We start from the raw sequence: 11,843 nt of genomic DNA, 5'->3' as shown, positions 1-11,843 counted from the left end.
TTTGTCGCCATCTAGTGGTCAGCATGTGTCAGTGCGGTGAACGGCGCGCTCCTGATCTGCAGCTGCTGATAATCTTCCCTCAAGGTTCACTTTGATGACCTACTTCTATAAATAGTTTAATAATGTTTCTCCATTTACTGTTATTATTTATAATTATATTAACTTATGTTTATACTTGTGTGTATTTATAGCCTATAGTAGCAAAAAGGCCTATGATGATCCAACTTAAACACCACTCCATTAGTGGGTAATTAATGAAAACTCAGATTTCATGCAGCCATGTCTACCAGATGTTTTGGGGCGTTTGCATTTCATGAAATAGGCAACAGTGGGCTACTAAGATGGCGTAATTTCTTGCCTATACATGAAAAAAGTGCAGATTTCCTCATTTCACTACACTTGGCGCCACCAGGTCAGTAAGGTTTGACATACAGCCTATGTATGAACAAATTTTAATTTGAGGCAAAGTGATATAGCACGATCTCATAGACTTACTTTAATCCAATTCTGTCGTACATAGCCGAAAAACTAACAAGGTTACTGAACAGAATGTAATAAAACAGACTTGAAAGCAGACACCTCCCAGTTTATCTCCTGCATCTACATCTGTAATATTACTATGACTTGACAAGTTTTCCATGACATGCTTAGATAATTTAATATGGGATTGTAGGTTATATGATTAGATATATGTTTTTAAGGCAACAATACATTTAAGTAGCCTACCAACTTCAGCCTATAATATAGATTAAAGGGCGCATCAAGTGGAAGCATGTTTAACCTTTTGTATTAATCCTTTGACTGGCAGCTTTACTAAAAATGAGATGTTGAGGGTCGTGATAAGATGATAGCCTTCGATGCCGAGCCATCACACACACACACACACACACACACACACACACACACACACACACACACACACACACACACACACACACTCCGCCGTGAGGAATACTAATCAACCTGTTTGCCGACCCAAGTGCAGCAGCTCGGCGCGCAACTTAGGACTTCTCCATTCTGTGTCTAGAAACGTCTCTCTTTCTGGATTTAATCAGAACCACCACCTGCTGATTCTCATCTGGGTTTTGTACATATATATAGTGCAACCTTTTTTTGAACGAATCGCGGCTGTTGTCACTCCTATCTCCCCGGTCTCTCTACCGATGTGCGACAGGCAGCCAGGGAGAGAGTGGATCTGGGGACAGACAGCCCACCCCCGTGCAGCTTCTAGCAAGGGAAGCCCCCCACGCTTTGCGCGCCTGGATCGCCGGCAGGCTATATATTCGCGTCGCGGAGTGCGTGTGCATGTGCGTCAGGCTCTAAATGTGTGAGTTCGCGCACGTCAAAGCCCCGGGCTCAGTCCTCAACAGTTGCCACCGGAGCGGCGGAGAGGAGAGGAGGAGAGCGAGAGAGATAGCAGACTGAGGACGGACGGACGCGGAGCTCCACGCCGCTCTGCCCGGCTCTGCTCCTGACATGCAGTCGCTCATCTCTCCGGTGACCAAGGCCATCCTAGTTGCGCTCTTCATCTTCGCCATACTTCTGATCCTCTATGTGATCCTTTGGTATATTTGCAGGGACGTGGACTGCGACCACGGCATTTGAGGATTCCGTTAAAACGGGAATAACTGGAATATCGCAATGGGGCGCACAGAGAACCCCGCAGAGCCCAGGGTCATCCCGTAAGTCTGATTGAATTCCCTTTGTCTTGTATCTCTTGTTGTATGTGTGCGTGTTTCTTGGTTTCTGCGGGTGTGTGTGTACGCGCGCATTCCTATCGTGCGTAATGTTAAATGCGCTCTGGTTAAAAGGTGATGACCGGCGTGCGTCTCCACCGGCTCCCGGTATCCCAAACCCCAAAACAAGCAAGAGCCCCAAAAGAGCCCACCTTTAGACTATCTATTAAACTTAAAAGCAACACCGATCACCTATCAATAATTGAGACCCCGTTTTATTACTAACAGTGAATTCTCAAAGGTGATACAATGTCATCAGGAGGATATCGAACTGGTGTCAAACGGAAGACGGTGCGGAGCGCGCGTGTGTGGGCTCTCAATTAATGGAGCACGATGACCGCCGGTGACATTGCGGTAAGCGGCACGCGAGTCCCATGGTCAAGAACAACAATGTTTACCTCAGGTTGCCAATATTGTTTTATCCTCACCCCCTCCTCTTCCTCCTCCTCCTCCTCCTCCTCTTTCTGCCGTATATCTGCAGCATTAGTTCATGTTCAGTTCATCTTGGTCTCTGAGGATGCTTCCACATTGGCATTTTACATCCGACGGAGATAACAGGATTATCTCCATTGGCTCCTGTGCGTCTTACTAATCTGTCTTGTGTCATGTATTTTTTTTTTTTTTTACTCCTTATCATGAATACCCCGCTAATGCTTTTACGCATAGCGCATTTATAATTTCCCCATGACATTTTTGAGCTTGTTTCAACATGCTATGTCCAATCTTAGTTCATGAGGATGTTTCTCTCTCACGCAAACACACACGCGCGCACACACACGCACACAAAGCATCTATTGTCCATGCTTAATGAAGGACTTCTCAATATTGCAGACACGTTGGCCCCCAATGCCTACATGCTGTCACATGGCCCATAAAGCTGTTAAACATGTGAGATATAATTGCCATTTCGCATCCATAGGCCCAAAGCATTTTGTTTTGTTTGGTTTTGTCCCCCCTCTCTCACAGCAACCCCAAACCAGGAAAGTTAACAAATTGTGCACGTTGCAAAGTGGAGAATGTGAAGGACACACCAAGGACACATTGCTTTTTAAGGTTTTTTAGGATATTTAACCAGTAATGTAGTGAAGGCTGCACATACGAAAACACAGTATGTCTTTATTTGCAGAACAGAGGTTACATATCTTTTTATGTTCGACATAAGTCTTGATGTAACACAGAGATGGCTTTTTTTTTTTTACCGGGGAAACACATGACTGAATCACTTGTAAAGTAAACCTGATTGGTGATTGCTGAAAGAAAACCACTAACTGCAGTTTAGCACCTCTTAACGAAATGCCACATCACTATTTTCCCTCATAAACACCCTGGAGGATCATCTCAAGGAAGTGCAAGTTTAAGCTTAAAATGTTTAAATCTTCTTATTTTGAGCTATGAGCGCCACACTCTAGTATTTAAAAATCCATAAGCAGCCTAAATTCTGGATGCGGCCATGAGGAAGAAACCCCGCAGCCTCCTAAACTGTTGTGTGTACTCTCCTGCAGAGAAAAAGAAGGAGTCTGGAGGGATGGCAGATGCCCTGTTTGATCGAACTACAAAATGATTCCTGTCAGCCAATATATGCAACCAGCCTGTCTCAGCCCTCAACACAAAGACTCACACACACATGTAGACTGTAAATGACAGTTCAGACTCCATCAGTCCCAGCATGTATAATAACAGAAAGAGAGAGATAGAGAGTGTAGAGGTGTACGACAACCGCTCCAACTGTCTGTGTCTGTCTGTTTAAACCAGTGCCCTGGATTGTCCGTGTGTGTGTGTGTGTGTGTGTGTGTGTGTGGGTATGTGAGGGTGTTTGACTGCACAAGAATGTGGGTTTAGGTGGAAAGAAAGAAAAAAGCTGTGTTTGAGTGATTGTTATGTTTGTGCAGTTTGTTAAAGACGAAAGGCAGTATCTATGTGTGTGTGTGTATGTGTGTGTGTGTGTGTGTGTCAGCGTGGGAGGGGGTTAAACACTGACATGCTCCAGAATGACAGATGAAAAAAAAAAAAAGTGGAGCAGGGAAGGCTCAGCGGGACCCAGCATTGAAGACAGGTGCGTATGTGTGTGTGTGTGTGTGTGTGAGTATGACTGAAATTCACTAAAGTCTATTGCAAACATTTTCCTTCATTAAATACATGTTAAATGTAATAAGGTGTGTGTGTCAGTTAATTAAACAATGATTGTAAACACACACACATTGCGGACTGTGTCAAATATGACACTGAATGGATTTTTCCTTAATTTCTCTCATTTTTACTGCTGTATGAAGTATGTTTGCTGGTTTTCAAGTTATCTTAACAGTCATAACTCAGATGCGTGATGACTCATACAAGTTGGGATGTGAGGTGGGATGTAGGCACGATGGCCTTTCAGAACGCTTGAACATTAATACACCTTGATAGATCCAAGTTCAATCAAGATTGAAGTCATAAAATATGAAGGAATAAAAGTAAATTATTGAAGCGTGAGGCAGCAGAGAGGGGATTTTTAATCTATTCTACCCTCAGAGCATGCCTATACTATATATGACAAAGTGTGTGTGTGCGTGTGTTGCCATCCGCTGTTTATACTCACAAATAACTTATGGTTGAGGAGGTAGAGCACCACGCCAAGAGTCAAATATTAACACTGCCTTCATAAATATAGGAATTAATGGACATGTTTTCCATCAACAAACCATGAATACAACTTTAAAGGTCAGGATTTCCTTTTTGGGTTGCTGAGATGTGGCATTTAAGGTCACAAAGCAGAAGCTGCATCAGCATCTGATGGGAAAAAAAAGAAAAATACCTAATAATGCTATAGTTTGGGATTCAATGTGATCCGATTCTTTTGGATATTTCCATTTTTAATATTAGGCCTTCAAGTGCCGAACGCCTGCAAATACTATTTTGCATCAGTGGTCGGCCTCACTAATGCTCTCTTGGCTGAACGGGAGCAAATCCCTGCAGCCACGTTTCAAAATCTGGTGGTCCCAAAAAAGAGTGAAGGCTGTTAGCATCATATTTGTATTGGTTTTGGAATGAGATAATTAAGAATCACATTGAGATCTAATGTTTGGGTGTCCACATATTCCATGCATTTTAAGTAGGGGCATTTAAAATGGCAACTGTTTTTTTTTTTTTTTTTAATGTTACACTAACAAAAATATCTCAATATTTATAAGCTATTTTCTTGTTTAGAGGTCAAAGGTCGAGGCCAAACACAGTACAGTATCACTTGAGCTGGATCAGTGGAGCAGGGTCAGTGTCTTGCTCAAGGACACTTCAGGAGGAGTGGATACTGATACAGTGACTTGAGTATGGCTTCAAGAGTTAATGAATGGTTTCCATGCTGTATAAGTGGTGTTCAGTACATGTATGAATGACTCATAATGATGAAGAATGGGGTGGTTTGTGAAATGCTAAATTGAATCCAAAATGCAAATATATAAAGTAATACAATAAAACTTTTTTGAACAGTTTTGCCTTAAATTGATCACCAGTACAGAGAGAGAGACAGGAAACATGGAAAGAGAGGGGTGTGGGTGTTACACGCAACAAAGGTCCCCTGGGTGGGAATCGACACATGGACATTGTGGTTCTGTGGTTTGCACCGTAACCATTAGCAGACCAGGAAACCCCAGAGCAATAGTTTTGAATTGAAATATCATTTTTATTCTTGTCATTTTTGAGTTCAATTTGTGTGGGTGTATCTCTTTCTCAAAGACCCTCCAGTGACCTCATTTATTCTCATACATCCTACTCCTAACCTCAAAGCTGTGTGGTCACTGAAGTGAATTGAAATTTATACATTTTAAGCTTTGTTAAGTCCCATTCCTTCATTTGTCCGTTTGTTAGCTTACAAAATATCTCAAAAACATTATTTTCTGGAGAGTTTGGCCATGGGCCAAAAATAAGTGACACATTTTTGGAGCAGGTTAATGATTGATGTCCATGAACATTATGGAGGCTTTCTTTTTGAAATACATTTTGACATACACAAGTGAGGCATGTATCCCATGGTTATTGTTATTCAGAAGCAGATTCAAATCTCTAAATATTTTCTATTAGCAAATTTAAATTGTCCAGCCTTAGTGGTGTTATTCACTCTACCTACTACTTACTTCAGCCTGACCCATAACTTGTGGTTTTAGCTCATCACAGATAGATCATATTGTCATAAGTAACAAGAAAATGCAGTACAGAGATGCCAAAGATATGTTTGATTTAGAAACAGTGTCTCCATTGTATTGTATGTAAGAGAGAGCACATACACAGTATGTCCACTCAGTATCTCAGTCACAGCTCTTTAATAACCAAGTTTAAGGGATCCCAATCAAAAATATTTGTTTCTGCAATGTATTTAAATAAATAAACAAATAAATCGACTGATATATCATTATCAGATTTTTAAACTCTAACATACAAATATCAGAAATGTCCTCAAAAATTCAGTATCAGAAGGGAAAGTAAAGACAGACATTAACTGATTTGATGATGTGCCACCTTTTTCTACCTCAATAACTGATTTATATTTTTGATGTTAAGCACCCAGATTTTCTCTCTCTGGAAAGCACACTTGTTATCTTTCTGAATTTACTCACCCCAATTCTTTCACTACCATCTGCACTACTTTCCTGGGGGCATCCTGGTGGCCTAAGGGCTTAAGTTGCTGACTGTGTAATCGAAATGTCCCTGCTTCATGTCCAGGTGCGGGACTTTAGTTGCACATCGCCTCTCGTAAAGGCAAAAAAAAATTCCCAAAAGCACTACATGCCTCAACTACCTTAACCTAATCCCTATTGCATCCTTAACCCCAAAACTAAGTCCAAGCCCTCAAACAGCCCCTTAAAGTAGTGAAGCATTGTCAGGATGACCCAACATCTGAGAAGGTCTAAAACTTAAATTGGTTCTCAGAAAGATAGAAGTCCTTGAACACACATACACACACACACACACACACACACCTCAAAGCCATAAAAATAGATTGTGAGTGACTCAGCCGTTATGTAAAGTCCATCTCTGATAGGGCCGCCTGGGGCTGTTTATGTCAGTTTAGCTTGACGGCACTGGAGCTGAGGTGACACGTGTCTGCTGTGTCCGAGCTTCAACACATACATTCGCATTCACACACACACACACACACACACTCACACGCTTTTCCCAGAAAATGCATGCAAGCCTCTCTCACTCTTCCTTCCTTTCCCTCTTCTAAGTCTACATTCCCTAGTGTGTGTTCCCCAATGGACACAGATGTGATACAGTCAGCGTAATGGACTCCCTCCAGCCCAAACAGCGTACATTATTAGCATTTCAGCACTGACTGGGAGGGAAACACCACGTTAGACATGAATCACATCCGCCACCCCTCTGGCCAGGTGGACAGTTCAATCAATACTGGTAAACATGGGCAAACCCGACACTTTAATCTACAGCTAGACTGATACATTAGGTTGTTGTCGTTGCTTTATTAAATCTGATCTGATCCTGTCTGTATCATCTCATAAAACAGATGTGATGTAGTGTGTTTGATTATATATTTATCATCTGCACAGTTTTCCTGTGGGAAAACCATTAGCTGTATTAATTATAATGAGACATTTTAATCATCTTCCATTCAAATATGTTTCCGCCCTTATTAATCGTGCTTTCAATAGAGAATTTTATTGTCCTGTGATGCTGTTAATGCTGGTTCAGAGGCTTTCCCATCCTCACCAGAAAGAAATTCATTGGGAAACACTAGTGTACAAAGTGTTTGTAACTGGGGGAAAGGGGGGTGGGGGTGGGCTCGGTTTGAAAACTGTCACTTTAAAAGGTTTAAATTCAGCCAAAAGTACAATTTGCCATCCAATAACCTGCACTTGTCCAGCCCTCATCTAATGTGACTTGAGGTGGATGAACATGATATTACAGAAGACTCTGTAACACAAATAATCACATCACATCACATTCTGATGCCTGATATCAGATTTAATTTTCTTTGACACACCCAAAACAAGAGGCGTAGGTGTTGTCGGGTTAAACAGAAGGGTAGGTGAATGGCTCGGAGCCAAGGAAGCACCACACACACACACGCACACACACACACACACACACATCACCTGAAAGGCTATCTGTGTTCATATAGCCCTAGAGTGAGAGACAGAAAAAGAGATGAGAGAGATAGCAAGAGATGAAAGTCTTCGCTCAGTATCGTCTCAGTGACAACAGGTTTCCGACATAAACAGAAGCACACACACTGATTCACAGAATGTTGAATTAAATGTGTCAAATACTCTGTGTGTGTGTGTGTGTGTGTGTGTGTGTGTGTGTGTGTGTGTATGTGTGCTGCATGGAGTTAATGACAGGCTTAATTGGTGCAAGCAAATATCCCTCCCACTGCTCCTCATTTTACATCTACTAATGGAGAGGCATCCACTCCCTGAAGACAGCGAGGAAAAACGGTGTTAGGATGTATTTGATGAGTATGAGGGTGCACGCACGCACATGCACTGATGTTTGCCCTGACAATGTGATGAATAAATGGTACACAGGCAACTTGCATACATAAAAATAACATCTATTCACATGTATACATCTTCAGGCACATGAAAATAGCTGCAGGCCTAAGAAAAAATGAGCTACTACATGCAGTAATAGACTCTTACACACACAGAAATGCACTTTTCAATACACATAAACCAGTATGCATCCTCCTAGCTCAAGACTTCAAGCTCAGGTTTTGCAACAAGATTTGTATCTAAAATGCACATTCAGATGGATAATGGAATAATCTAGCATTTAGATGATATTTACATGATGTATTGCCTTATTTGCCTTTAAACTAGATCGAACCTGATAGAACCTGATTTTGTTGGAAGGTTTCTGAGATATTTTTTACATTTCTGGAGCAGCTGTTTTTCTAGCTTGAATATTAGAGGCGTCACAATTCAAGGAATAGTGTGTTCAAGTGGTCACGAGGAAGGACGGTAATGTGTGTGACGCTGTGTGGAAATTTGGACATTGGTGTTTGGCAGATGAAAATGTTTTAGTTATTTGAAAACAAATTTTACATTATAGTAAGTTAATGAAACTCTCAGAGGAACCCACATTTTTAAAGTACAGCTGTTGTAATGACTAAAGATAATTCATTCAAGTTCATTTATTTGAACCTTGTACTCCTGGATTTACAAAAGTTTAGCTCTAACTAATCAACAAGCAATCATAGGAATCAGTTTTCGCTGCACCCACGGTAACTTTTACCCATTCCCAATAACAAAGGTCTTCTTTTTAGTCCCATTGGAAATACAGGAACACCTGTAAGTCAAAGAGAGGGCAAAAGTCCCAGATCGTATTTGACTCTAGGATGTTGTTATATGGTGTGTGTGCAGTTGCCCACTGCAAACATGCAAAAATCTCAGGTTTCATGTTTACAAGCTGGCCTTTGGCTTCTCTCCCCATGGATAGCATGTGATGGCTGCAACTGAGGCGACACGACAATTACCAAATCTGTCCACGTACAGTCCACTGCCTTTTTCCACCCACAGCTCCCAGTGCACATCCAGGCATCCACGGAGGATGAATTGCCTCTGCTGATGTTTCTTGTATTTTTTTTTCTTTTTACTTACAAACTAAGTATTAATGTTTGTTTTTTAGGTTTTTTTCCCTGCCCTCCCAGATAGCCTGGATTGAAACAAGTGCTGTTGTGGGCTGATAAAGCCCTTTGAGACACTATACATGATACTGGACAATACAAATAAACTTGACTGCACTGCCAGTGGTGCAAGTACTTGAAATAAATACTAAGTAAAATTAACAATATCTTGATTAAACATACTTTATTAGAAGTAAAAGGACTGCATTCCTTATTTACTCTAGCAAAAGTGATAGAAGTCTCTAAGAATGAGCTTAAAGGAATAGTTTGACATTTTTGGAATTACTTACCTCATGCCTGTACACTAAATATGAAGCTAGGGCCAGCGGACGATTAGCTTAGCTTAGCATAAAGACTGAAAGCAAAGGTCAACAGCTAGCCTGGCCCTGTACAAAGTTTTAAAAAATCCAATTAACACGTTATATCTTGTCAGTTTAATCTGTACACAAATTGAAGTGTAAAATTTACAATTTGAGGAGTTCCAGCATGTAAATCCTTTTAAAACCATAAATTATTGCTTTTACATTTTGTTTTGTTTATAGATTAAAATAATATATTTGTTTATTTGTGAGGATCCCCATTAGCTGTGCCTTAAAGCATAGCTAGTCTTCCTGGGATCCAATATAACGTGCTGATGACCTTTACACAAATTTGTGTAACTTTGGACAGAACAAGGCTAGCTGTTTTGACTGTTTCCAGTTTTGATGCAAAGCTAAGCTAATCACCTCCTGGCCAGAGCTTTATATTTACAGAGATGAGAGTGGTGTTGATATTCTCATTGACTTCTCAAAAGCAAACAAGCGTATTTTCCCAAAATGGCCCTCTCCAGAATGCATTAGCATTAATATAACATTGCAAAACATTCTGTCACATAAAGAAGTATAAAGGCTAAACTACTGCATAATGGAAAAAAGTTTTCAGTACCCTCAATATAATATAATATGTAGGTCTACTAAGGGTTAGTACTTCAACAAGTATACTCTCTTACTTCCAACAACACTGGAGTGACTGATTCAACCCTTCAAAAAAATGACACACCGGACACATGTACCCCAACTCCTGCTACTATTTACACAAACTAGATACACTCAAAGACAAACCTCTGTGCATCAGATTGCAAAATAAGGCATTCCCCGTGGATTTCTCTCTCCTACATATACATGCACATGTGCTGTCTTATTAGGGGCTGGACGCTGCATTAGCCTGCAGCTCTGGCTGAGTCTCTGTGCTTTAAGTCCATCCTTGATTGTCTGCCTCTTAGATGTCGGAGGCATCTGAGGAAAAGCTCTCCAAGGAACAGCTCCAACCATGAGGAAAAAAAAAAAAATTCTCACAAGCTGTTGCACTGTGGAGCCCAAATTGCCCATGACACACCTGGAAAATTTCCCTTCTTCACATTATGACACTTCACCTGCTGTCTCCTCCGGCTGTCAGTTGATCAGTAACAAAAAACGAGCGGCGTGTCAAAACTGTCCTATTTCAAAACTGTAAGTGCCATTTTCTGCTAAAAATATCCAATATCATCCACTTTCTTTTCTCACCAGGAATAAGTCTATGTGAAATATGAAGTAAAGATTACATTTTAACTGGCAGCACACACACACACACACACACACACACACACATACTCACACGCACACACGCACAGTCGTTGTCAGCCCAGATTTACAAAATAAGACAAGCCAGCCAGTGGTTGTCATATAAGACTAGGTGACTGTTGGTTGGAGCTATTTTGATGCTGTTCACATGTTGTTTACATCACACGCCCTCCTGTCATGTCCTGTTCCCAGCATGTCTCTGGGTGTATGCGTCTGTCTTCATGTGTGTGTGTGTGTGTGTTTTTGTGCTTGTGTATGGAGGACTGTCTCCCTGATGTGCCATCATCCCAAATAATCATCTCACAGTCATGCGTGAGATGCGATTTCCTTTAAACAATAGCAGGCCAGCTCGCCTCGCTGACCCTCAACCTCTCAGGATGGGGCAGAGCAAACACTAACAATTGCACTCAAACACATACACACACGCATCCTCTCAGCTTGCATTAACAGCAATACGTGCACATACAAATACACATACTCAGCCTCCACAGCTCAGCCTCCATCAGGGCAGTGGTGGTGACACAGTCTCTTTATGTTGCTGCTCACTTAACTGCCTTCTAAGCAGACTTTAATAACTGGGGCCAACTGCTTGTCAGTGCTGCAGTTCTGGCCTGACCTTAACTATCGGATAGTGAGCAAGACACAAACCAATACTAATGATTCCTCTGCCGAGAGGTAAAAGTGGAGTGACTGTGAATGCCCCAGACCTGTCTTTAACAGAAATGACTGTAATTTAGTTGAAGCGAGGGACTTGGAGAGTTTGGTTGCCCTACTTTGAGTGCCAGTGATAATTCAACTGCTTCCTGCCCTGCTAGCCAAACACAATCCGTCATGGCAGCAGGCTGTCTGTTATGTTTTAGTCTATAACAAAACTTCTGCATTTTGCTTAAAATA

This window comes from Thunnus maccoyii, chromosome 11 (assembly GCF_910596095.1).
Source record: "Thunnus maccoyii chromosome 11, fThuMac1.1, whole genome shotgun sequence".
Lineage (NCBI taxonomy): Eukaryota > Metazoa > Chordata > Actinopteri > Scombriformes > Scombridae > Thunnus > Thunnus maccoyii.
Note: the sequence above shows the minus strand (reverse complement) of the source record.